Below are 12,152 nucleotides of genomic sequence, written 5' to 3'. Positions count from 1 at the left end.
TCCAGCTCAAACTGAAACATAGAAACATACAAATATAAAAACACAGAAGATAGGAGCAGGAGTAGGCTATTCGGCCCCTCAAGCCTGCTCCGCCATTCAATGCGATCATGGCTGATCATCCAAATTCAGTACCCGGTCCCTTCTTTCTCCCCATATCCCTTGATCCCTTTAGCTTTAAGAAATACATCCAATTCCTTTTTGAATATATTTAATGTATTGGCCTCTACTGCCTTCTCTGGTAGAGAATTCCACAGGTTCACCACTCTCTGGGTGAAGAAATTCCTCCTAATTTCTGTCCTAAATGGCTTACCCCGTATCCTTTGACTGTGACCCCTGGTTCTGGGCTCCCCGACCATCAGGAACATCCTTCCTGCATCTAGTCTGTCCAGTCCTGTCAGAATTTTATAAGTTTCAATGAGATCCCCTCTGATTCTTGTAAACTCCAGCGAGTACAAGCCCAATCGTCCCAATCTCTCCTCATACTTCATTCCTGCCATCCCAGGTATCAGCCTGGTGAATCTTCGTTGAACTCTTACCACGGCAAGAACATCCTTCCTCAGATAAGGCGACCAAAACTGCACACAATACTCAAGATGTGGTCTCACCAAGGCCCTGTACAACTGCAGCAAGCCATCCTTGTTCCTGTACTCAAACCCTCTCGCTACGAAGGCCAACATACCATTTGCCTTCTTAACCGCCTGCTGCACCTGCATGCTTACCTTCAGCAGCTGGTGCACAAGGACACCCAGGTCTCGTTGCACTTCCCCTTCTCCCAATCTATTGCCATTCAGATAATAATCTGCCTTCCTGCTTTTGCCACCAAAGTGGATAACCTCACATTTATCCACGTTATATTGCATCTGCCATTCTTCTGCCCAATCACCCAACCTGTCCAAATCATCCTGTAGTTTCTCAGCATCCTCCTCACAGCACACACGCCCACCCAGCTTTGTGTTGTCTGCAAATTTGGAGATATTACATCTAGTTCCCTTGTCTAGATCATTAATATATATTGTGAATAGCTGGGGTCCAAGGACTGATCCCTGTGGTACCCCACTAGTCACTGCCTGCCACTCGGAAAAAGACCCGTTTATTCCAACTCTTCTGCCTTCTGTCTGCCAACCAGTTCTCTATCCAAGTCAATACATTGCCCCCAATCCCATGTGCCTTAACTTTACATGCTAATCTCTTATGCGGGACCTTATCGAAAGCCTTCTGAAAGTCCAAATACACATCCACTGGTTCACCCTTAACTATTTTACTAGTTACATCCTCAACAATGAAGCAACAAAAAGACCTACACAGGCGGCCAGGGACCTACCTTCCGTCAGCCTGCAATAAAACTCATACCCACAGCTGCTGACTGATGGCGGCCGCAGCACCCACAATTCCACGCGTCCCAGAAACCGCTCTATCCAACGTGCTGAATTCCCCGCCGAGAGTGCGCACGCTCCCCGGGGCCGCGGGTCATTCTGGGAGCCTGGCTCCTGTCCTTTTCCCGAGTCGGACTCGGTGGAACTGGCTGAAGAAACTGGGAAGGGGCGGCTTTGATAGGGGAGGCGCTGCACCCTGGGTTTACTGGTGCCGGGGCCCTGGCCGCACATCCACCGGGCCCAGCCGCTCTGATTCTGATTACGTTTTTGATGAGCTAACAGAGAGGGTTGATGAGGGCAATGTGGTTAACGTGGTGTCATGGATTTCCAAAAGGCGTTCGACAAGTGCCACATTATAGGCTTACCAGCAAAGTTGAAGCCCATGGAATGAAAGGGACAGTGGCAGCATGGATACGAAATTGGCAAAGTGACAGGAAACAGAGAGTAGTGGTGAACGGTTGTTTTTCGGACTGGAGGAAGGTATACAGTGGTGTTCCCCAGGGGTCGGCACTAGGACCACTGCTTTACTTGATATATATCAATAACTTAGACTCGGGTGTACAGCGCACAATTTCAAAATTTGCAGATGACACAAAACTTGGAAGTAAAGTGAACAGTGAGGAGGATAGTGATAGATTTCAAGAAGACAAAGACAGGCTGGTGGAATGGGCGGACGTGTGGCAGATGAAATTTAACGCAAAAAAGTGCGAAGTGATACATTTTGGTAGGAAGAACCAAGTGAGGCAATATAAACTAAAGGGTACAATTCTAAAGTGTGTGCATGAACAGAGAGACCTGGGGGTATGTGTGCACAAATCGTTGAAGGTGGCAGGGCAGGTTGAGAAAGTGGTTAAAAAAGCATACGGGATCCTGGGCTTAATAAATAGAGGCATAGAGTCCAAAAGCAAGGAGGTTATGATGAACCTTTATAAAACACTGGTTCGGCCTCAACTGGAGTATTGTGTCCAATTCTGGGCCCCGCACTTTAGGAAGGATGTGAAGGCCTTAGAGAGATTGCAGAAAAGCTTTACGAGAATGGTTCCAGTGATAAGGGATGAGGGACTTCAGTTATGTGGATAGACTCGAGAAGCTGGGGTGGTTCTCCTTAGAGCAGAGAAGGTAGAGAGGAGATTTGATAGAGGTGTTGAAAATCATGAGGGGTCTTGACAGTGTAGAAACTGTTCCCACTGGCGGAAGGGTCGAGAACCAGAGGACACAGATTTAAGGTGATTGGCAGAAGAACCAAAGGCGACATGAGGAAAAGCATTTTTATGCAGCGAGTGGTTAGGATCTGGAATGCACTGCCCGAGAGGGTGGTGGAGGCAGATTCAATCACGGCTTTCAAAAGGGAATTACATAGAAACATAGAAGATAGGAGCAGGAGTAGGCCATTCGGCCCCTCGAGCCTGCTCCGCCATTCAATGAGATCATGGCTGATCATCCAAATTCAGTACCCTGTCCCTGCCTTCTCACCATATCCCTTGATCCCTTTAGCCTTAAGAAATATATCTAACTCGTTCTTGAAAATATTTAATGAATTGGCCTCAACTGCCTTCTGTGGCAGAGAATTCCACAGGTTCACCACTCTCTGGGTGAAGAAATTCCTCATCTCTGTCCTAAATGGCTCACCCCTTAGCCTTAGACTGTGACCCCTGGTTCTGGACTCCCCGTCATCGGGAACATCCTTCCTGCATCTAGTCTGTCTAGTCCTGTTAGAATTTTATAAGTTTCAATGAGATCCCCTCTCATTCTTCTAAACTCCAGCAAGTATAAGTCCAATCAACCCAATCTCTCCTTATACATCATTCCTGCAATCCCAGGTATCAGTCTGGTGAATCTTCGCTGCACTCCCTCCATGGTAAGAACATCCTTCCTCAGATAAGGCGACCAAAACTGCACACAGTGCTCCAGGTGTGGTCTCACCAAGGCCCTGTACAACTGCAGCAAGACGTCCTTGCTCCTGTACTCGAATCCTCTCGCTATGAAGGCCAGCATACCATTTCCCTTCTTAACCGCCTGCTGCACCTGCATGCTTACCTTCAGCAACTGGTGCACAAGGACAGCCAGGTCTCGTTGCACTTCCCCTTCTCCCAATCTGTTACCGTTCAGATAATAATCTACCTTCTTGTTTTTGCCACCAAAGTAGATTCAGAACAGATCCAGCAGCTCAAAATTAGGCATCCATGAGGTGCTGTGGGCCATCAGCAGCAGCCCGCATGGGCTCCAGAATCAATGTTGAGGACTCCCAGGACCACTCCTTTCCGGACTGTACATCACTGTGCCACCACCCCTGGTGGGTTTGTCCTGCTGGTGGGATACAACATTCCTAGAGATGGTGATGGAGGAATTTGGGACATTGGCTGAAGTGCAGAGGGAGCTTTACTCTGTATGTAACCCATGGGAGTGTTTGATGTGGCAGTGCAGAGGGAGCTTTACTCTGTATCTAACCCGTGCTGTACCTGCCCTGGGAGTGTTTGATGGGACAGTGTAGAGGGAGCTTTACTCTGTATCTAACCTGTGCTGTACCTGCCCTGGGAGTGTTTGATGGGACAGTGCAGAGGGAGCTTTACTCTGTATCTGACCAAGCTGTACCTGCCCTGGGAGTGTTTGATGGGTCAGTGCAGAGGGAGCTTTACTCTGTATCTAACCCGTGCTGTACCTGCCCTGGGAGTGTTTGATGGGTCAGTGTAGAGGGAACTTTACTCTGTATCTAACCCGTGCTGTACCTGCCCTGGGAGTGTTTGATGGGACGGTGTAGAGTGAGCTTTACTCTGTATCTAACCCGTGCTGTACCTGCCCTGGGAGTGTTTGATGGGACGGTGCAGAGGGAGCTTTACTCTGTATCTAACCCGTGCTGTACCTGCCCTGGGAGTGCTTGATGGGACGATGCAGAGGGAACTTTACTTTGTATCTAACCCGTGCTGTACCTGCCCTGGGAGTGTTTGATGGGACAGTGTAGAGGGAGCTTTACTCTGTATCTAACCCGTGCTGTACCTGCCCTGGGAGTGTTTGATGGTGACAGTGCAGAGGGAGCTTTACTCTGTATCTAACCCGTGCTGTACCTGCCCTGGGAGTGTTTGATGGGACAGTGCAGAGGGAGCTTTACTCTGTATCTAACCCGTGCTGTACCTGCCCTGGGAGTGTTTGATGGGACAGTGTAGAGGGAGCTTTACTCTGTATCTAACCCGTGCTGTACCTGCCCTGGGAGTGTTTGATGGGGACAGTGTCGAGGGAGCTTTACTCTGTATCTAACCCGTGCTGTACCTGCCCTGGGAGTGTTTGATGGGACAGTGTAGAGGGAGCTTTACTCATTATCTAACCCGTGCTGTACCTGCCCTGGGAGTGTTTGATGGGACAGTGTAGAGGGAGCTTTACTCTGTATCTAACCCGTGCTGTACCTGCCCTGGGAGTGTTTGATGGGACAGTGTAGAGGGAGCTTTACTCTGTATCTAACCCCGTGCTGTACCTGCCCTGGGAATGTGTGATGGGACAGTGCAGAGGGAGCTTTACTCTGTATCTAACCCCGTGCTGTACCTGCCCTGGGAGTGTTTGATGGGACAGTGTAGAGGGAGCTTTACTATGTATCTAACCCGTGCTGTACCTGCCCTGGGAGTGTTTGATGGGACAGTGTAGAGGGAGCTTTACTCTGTATCTAACCATGTGCTGTACCTGCCCTGGGAGTGTTTGATGGGGACAGTGTAGAGGGAGGTTTACTCTGTGTGGTAAACCACTGTTTGTATTCCACTGTGTACATACCTGTACATGCCTCGGCTGACTCCTCCCACGAATCCAGGTATAAAGGTAACTGCTCCACAGCCCCTTTGTATTCTGGACCGGTCGACCACTCGAGGCACACCTTCATTCACTTGTTAATAAAAGCCTGTTAATTAGTCGCTTAATCTCAGTCTTTTGAGTTATTGATAGTGCATCAATTTTATTAACAAGATTTTTATAATGGAGAAGATCCTCACACCAGCATGCCTGGACTTAGATCATCAGGAGGCGGACTCATCCACCAAGTTTACTCACTGGCTTAGGTGTTTCGAAAAATTCCTGACATCCTCCGCTGCAATCAAATCGGACGAGGACAAACTGGATGTCCTGACCTCCAAAGTGAACCACCGAGTGTACTCGGTCATCCAAGACGCGACCTCGTAGGCGGATGCTATCAAGCTCCTCAAGGACCAGTACACGCGCCCAGTGAACGAAGTGTACGCCAGGCACCTTCTGGGGAGTCGTAAACAACAACCTGGGGAATCGACCGAGGAATACCTTCAGGCACTGTCTGTGCTTGGCCGGGCCTGTGGTTGTAAGGATGTAAAGGCCGCCGTGTACACAGAGGAACTTATCCGGGATGCTTTTGTAGCGGGCCACAGGTCCAATTACACCCGACAGCAACTGTTGGAGCAGAGTGACCTCGACCTCAACAAGGCCTCTGAACTCGCACTATCATTGGACGCCTACTCCTCTGCACCGTGGACGCCGCGGGGAACGACAGCCTGGGACACTGTAGGACCATCTCATAGCACCGTGCCACCCCAGCCACATCCCAGCAACGGCCCAACTACCGCAGCAGTGTCCCAAGGCCAGACAGCAGTGCCCCAAGGCCAGAAATGCTACTTCTGTGGCCAGGCCAAACACCCCAGAGCGCGCTGCCCAGCGAAAAATGCGATCTGCTCGGGCTGTGGGAAGAAGGGACACTACGTCAGCGTCTGCAGGGCCAAAGCCACCCCGAACCCCAGCCATCTTTGGCCTCCCCAGCCATGTGCGAACCACCGGAACAGCAGCCATTTTGGACGACTCCAGCCACATGGGGATCATGGACGCCGCCATCTTGGACGACAGCCGGGACGCAGCAGGCCCCCAACACCGCCTCATCTGATACCCGCAGCGACACACCGACCCCTACGCTGGCCTCCGTTACACTGGACCAAGCGAGACCGCACCAGCTGGCCAGTTCCACAATGGACATTAAGGTAAATGGTCACGAAACAATCTGCCTTTTTGACTCTGGGAGCACGGAGAGCTTCATCCACCCCGACATGGTGCGGCGTTGCTCTCTCCAAGTCCTGCCTGCGCACCAGTGGATTTCTATGGCCTCCGAGTCCCAGTCGGCGGACATTGGCGGCTACTGCGTGGTGACACTCGTAGTAGATGGGACTGTGTACGATAATTTTAAACTTCTGGTCCTGCCCGACCTCTGCGCTGCCATTCTACTGGGGTTAGATTTTCAGTGCCACCTTAAAAGTGTTACGATGCCGTACGGTGGACCCCTCCCCCCACTCACAGTCCACAGCCAGCAGCTTCCAAATTGCCCGCCGCGCACCAGGTGCAACCTCTCCACAGCCCCCCCACCGTTTGCTAACCTCCTAACCTCACCCCCGACTGTAAGCCCATTGCCACAAAGAGCAGGCGATACAGTGCCGGGGACAGGGTTTTCATTAAAACCAAAGTGGAGCGGCTCCTGAAGGAAGGGATTATTGAGGGCAGCACCAGCCCCTGGCGAGCCCAGGTTGTGGTCATTAAGACCGGCGAGAAGCAGTGCCTGGTCATCGACTACAGCCAGACAATAAATCGCTACACCCTGCTCGACGCTTACCCACTCCCCCGCATAGCTGATATGGTCAACCAGATCGCACAGTACCGCGTCTTCTCGACCATTGACCTGAAATCAGCGTACCACCAGCTCCCTATCCGCCCTGAGGACCGCCAGCATACTGCCTTTGAGGCAAACGGCCGCCTCTATCACTTCCTTAGGGTTCCCTTTGGCGTCACCAACGGGGTCTCCGTCTTCCAAAGGGAGATGGACCGGATGGTCGATCAAAATGCGCTGCAGGCCACTTTCCCATATCTGGACTGATATAAAATTGCCCGGTAAAATTGATATACCTATCAATTCAGTTCATGAAAAGTGACGAGTTAAGTTAGTAACTATAGGTTTTTATTGGCTAAATAACAGAGCCCACCCTCGTGGGTGATCGGATCCAACAAGGAGGAATACCAGCCAGTCGACCACCTTTATACCTGGGCAAGCAGGCGGAGCCATGGGCGGAGTCAGCTGTGGTCAGCCCAGGTATAACAGCGTGGCAAGAGGTGACCTTGTGTAGTGATACAACAGTGTAAACAGTGATAACCATAGTGTAACGATATAAACAGTGATAACCATAGTGTAACGATAGTGAACGATAAAAGTGGTTTACCACATGGACAATGTGACCATCTGCGGCCATGACTTGCAGGACCATGACGCAAACCTCGAAAAATTCCTCTGCACCGCCAAACTCCTCAACCTGACGTATAACAAGAAGTGCATATTCCGCACAACCCGCCTTGCCATCCTTGGCTGTGTTGTGGAACACGGAGTCATCGGCCCCGACCCCGACCGGATGCGTCCCCTTATGGAACTCCCACTGCCCCATTGCCTCAAGGCCCTGAAGAGGTGCCTAGGGTTTTTCTCTTATTATGCCCAGTGGGTCCCCTACTATGCGGCCAAGGCCTGTCCGCTGATCAAGTCCACCTCTTTTCCCGTGACGGCAGAGGCCCGCTTAGCCTTCCACCGTATCAAGGAAGGCATTGCCAAAGCCACCATGCACGCAGTGGATGAATCCATCCCCTTCCAGGTGGAAAGCGACACGTCCGACTTTGCCCTGGCCGCTACCCTCAATCAGGCGGGGAGACCCGTGGCCTTCTTTTCACGAACCCTCCAGGGCCCGGAGACCAGACACTCCGCTGTTGAGAATTGAGAAGGAGGCCCAGGCTATTGTGGAGGCTGTGCGTCATTGGAGGCACTACCTGGCCGGAAAATGATTTACCCTGCTCACTGACCAGCGTTCAGTTGCTTTCATGTTTAACAACAAGCAGAGGGGCAAAATTAAAAACGACAAGATCTTGAGGTGGAGAATCGAACTTTCCACCTACAATTACGAGATCTTGTACAGGCCTGGGAAGCTCAATGAACCCCCAGATGCTCTATCGCGTGGCACCTGCGCCAGCGCGCAGATCGATAGACTGCGGGCCCTCCACAATGACCTCTGCCACCCGGGGGTCACCAGGTTCTTCCACTTCATCAAGGCCCGCAACCTGCCTTACTCCATTGAGGAGGTCAGGACCATGACCAGGAACTGCCAAGTCTGCGCTGAGTGCAAACCGCACTTTTATAGACCAGACCGGGCTCACCTGATAAAAGCCACTCGCCCCTTCGAGTTGATTTTAAAGGGCCTCTCCCCTCCTCCGACCGCAATGTGTACTTCCTCAATATTATTGATGAATACTCCCGTTTCCCGTTCGCCATCCCCTGCCCGGACATGACCAGTGCCACGGTCATTAAATGTCTGAACGACCTCTTCACCCTGTTCGGTTTCCCCAGCTATATCCATAGCGACCGGGGCTCATCGTTTATGAGCGATGAACTCTGTCAGTACCTGCTAGCTAGGGGTATTGCCACGAGCAGGACCACCAGTTACAACCCCCGGGGGAACGGACAGGTGGAAAGAGAGAATGCGACAGTTTGGAAGGCCGCCCTGCTAGCCTTAAAGTCTAGGGGCCTCCCGACCTCCCGCTGGCAGGATGTGCTCCCCGATGCGCTCCACTCTATTCGGTCACTGCTCTGCACTGCCACTAACACCACCCCTCACGAGAAAATGTTTGTCTTCCCAAGGAAGTCCACATCGGGGACATTGCTACCGCCATGGCTGACGTCCCCAGGGCCGGTCCTACTGAGAAGACACGTGAGGACCCATAAAATGGACCCCCTGGTCGAGAGGGTCGACCTCCTCCACGCCAACCCCCAGTATGCTTACATTGCGTACCCGGACGGGCGGGAGGACACAGTCTCCCTAAGAGACCTCGCACCCTCGGGGGCCGCAGTAACCCACTACCACCCCCCCCCACGATCCGATATCCAGCCCCAGCAGACGGCAGGCCTGGGCCCCGCGACCCGCTCGACATCTATGAGGGCTACACACCAGTGCCCCAGGCTACGCGGGACTCGACGCCGGAAGCTTCACTACCCCTGCCGTCGCCACGTCGATCACAGCGGCAGACAAGACCTCCGGAGAGACTCCAATATATTAACTTTTAATACACTTCACCCCACCGGACTCAATTTTAAACAAGGGGTGAGTGTGGTAAACCACTGTTTGTATTCCACTGTGTACATGCCTGTACATGCCTCGGCTGACTCCTCCCACGAATCCAGGTATAAAGGTGACTGCTCCACAGCCCCTTTGTATTCTGGACCGGTCGACCACTCGAGGCACACCTTCATTCTCTTGTTAATAAAAGCCTGTTAATTACTTGCTTAATCTCAGTCTTTTGAGTTATTGATAGCGCATCACTCTGTATCTAACCTGTGCTGTACCTGCCCTGGGAGTGTTTGATGGGACAGTGTAGAGGGAGCTTTACTCTGTATCTAACCCCGTGCTGTACCTACCCTGGGAGTGTTTGATGGGACAGTGTAGAGGGAGCTTTACTCTGTATCTAACCCGTGCTGTACCTGCCCTGGGAGTGTTTGATGGGACAGTGCAGAGGGAGCTTTACTCTGTATCTAACCCGTGCTGTACCTGCCCTGGGAGTGTTTGATGGGGACAGTGTAGAGGGAGATTTACTCTGTATCTAACCCGTGCTGTACCTGCCCTGGGAGTGTTTGATGGGACAGTGTAGAGGGAGCTTTACTCTGTATCTAACCCGTGCTGTACCTGCCCTGGGAGTGTTTGATGGGGACAGTGTAGAGGGAGATTTACTCTGTATCTAACCCCGTGCTGTACTTGCCCTGGGAGTGTTTGATGGGACAGTGTAGAGGGAGCTTTACTCTGTATCTAACCCGTGCTGTACCTGCCCTGGGAGTGTTTGATGGGGACAGTGTAGAGGGAGATTTACTCTGTATCTAACCCCGTGCTGTACTTGCCCTGGGAGTGTTTGATGGGACAGTGTAGAGGGAGCTTTACTCTGTATCTAACCCGTGCTGTACCTGCCCTGGGAGTGTTTGATGGGGACAGTGTAGAGGGAGATTTACTCTGTATCTAACCCGTGCTGTACCTGCCCTGGGAGTGTTTGTTGGGACGTGGAGGAATGAGAGGTGATCTCATTGAAACATAAGATTCTGAGGGGAATTGACAGGGTAGATGCTAAGAGGTTTTTTTCTCTGGCTGGAGAGTGTAGAAATACGGGGCATAGTCTCAGGGTAAGAGGTCAACCATTGAAGACAGAGATGAGGAGGAATTTCTTCACTCAGAAGGTTGTGAATCTTTGGAATTCCCTGTCCCAAAGGGCTGTGGATGCTGTCTCATTGAGTATATTCAAAGCTGAGAGAGATTGTTGGACTCTAGTGGAATCAAGGGATATGTGGATCAGGTGGGAAAGTGGAGTTGAGGTCGAAGATCAGCCATGATCTTATTGAATGACGGAGCAGGCTCAAGGGGCCGTATGGCTGACTCCTGCTCCTAATTCTTATGTTCTTAAGCTGTCCACTGTGTGTTTTTAAAAAATTCATTCACAGGATGTGGGCATCGCCAGCAAGGCCAGTATTTATTGCCCATCTCTAATTGCCCTCGAAGGTGGTTGTGAGCCGCCTTCTGAACACAACTGAGTGACTCGCTGGGCCATTTCAGAGGGCAGTTAAGAGTGAACCACATTGCTGTGGGTCTGGAGTCACATATAGACCGGACCGTGTAAGGATGGCAGATTTCATTCCCTAAAGGACATTAGTGAACCAGATGGGTTTTTACCACAATCTGATAGTTTCATGGTCACCATCACTGATACAAACTTTTCATTCCAGATTTATTTAATTTTGTACTTCGTCATTTTCTGGTGAATGAAACATTTTAAAAATCTGAGCCAGTGTGTTGTGAGCCAAAGAGCCTTGTGTCCAATGAGGGGAATAAAGGCCCACAGCCTCCCCTGGCCCCGGGCCCTGAACAAGGGACTGGAGAAACTCGCTGCCCTGCGGATCAGACAATCAGCCGGCGCTAGTCCCGCCCCTCGGGCTCCCCGATTGGTTGGAGGACCCGCCACCGGCTCGCTCCTGCAGCCCCGCCCCGCTTGCTCCCTATTGGTCGGAAGCTCCCATCAATCAGGCCCTGGGCCGAGGTCACGTTTCCCCGAGGAGACCACGTGCTCTGTCCAACTGACGCCGCTCGGTCCGGGGCCTCGCGGACTCAGGTTTTTCTATTTCTCTTTATTCTCTCCCGATCCACCCCTCCCCCCCACGCGATTCTCCACCCAGAGTGCAGAAAACTCACTTTGCGTCACCGATCGCGACTCTGGAACCGACACCAAGGCCTTTCCCCGGAATGGCCCGCGCCGACTCCGTCTGGCAGGATCCGACTGCGCAGGTGCAGCTCCGAGTGGGGGAGGGGAGTTGGCCCCCTCTAGGCATGCGCAGTTATTACCCTTGGTGACCAGGAGGGGTCGCTGTGCCAGACTCGGCCCAAACCGCCGCTCCATGTGCGCATGCGCGAATGATCGTCTGTCAATCAACCATGAGCCAGAAGAGGTCGCTGGTGAGACCAGTGAAGAAAGACTTGCATTTCTATAGCGCCTTTCACCACCACCGGACATCCCCAAGTGCTTTACAGCTAATGAAGTACTTTTGAAGTGTAGTCACTGTTGTAATGTAGGAAATGCAGCAGTCAAATAGTGCACAGCAAGCTCCCACAAACAGCAATGTGATAATGACCAGATAATCTATCTTTTTGTTAACTCTGTTTCTCTCTCTCTACGGATGTTGCCTGGCCTGCTGAGTGTTTCCAGCATTTCCTGTTGTTATTTCAGATTTCC

At 51.8% G+C, this 12,152-nt stretch overlaps 1 protein-coding gene across 1 annotated transcript in view; it reads right to left on the bottom strand.

The window, feature by feature from the left end:
* Positions 1-12,152, bottom strand: part of LOC147091836 (uncharacterized) — a 1,030,142-nt gene that overhangs the window by 990,435 nt on the left and 27,555 nt on the right. The window lies entirely within an intron of this gene.

The sequence above is a fragment of the Somniosus microcephalus genome, unplaced genomic scaffold (genome assembly GCF_052327205.1).
Source record: "Somniosus microcephalus isolate GS21.2 unplaced genomic scaffold, FLI_Smic_1.0 unresolved_chr3, whole genome shotgun sequence".
Lineage (NCBI taxonomy): Eukaryota > Metazoa > Chordata > Chondrichthyes > Squaliformes > Somniosidae > Somniosus > Somniosus microcephalus.
Note: the sequence above shows the minus strand (reverse complement) of the source record. Positions and strands in the feature narration are given on the sequence as shown.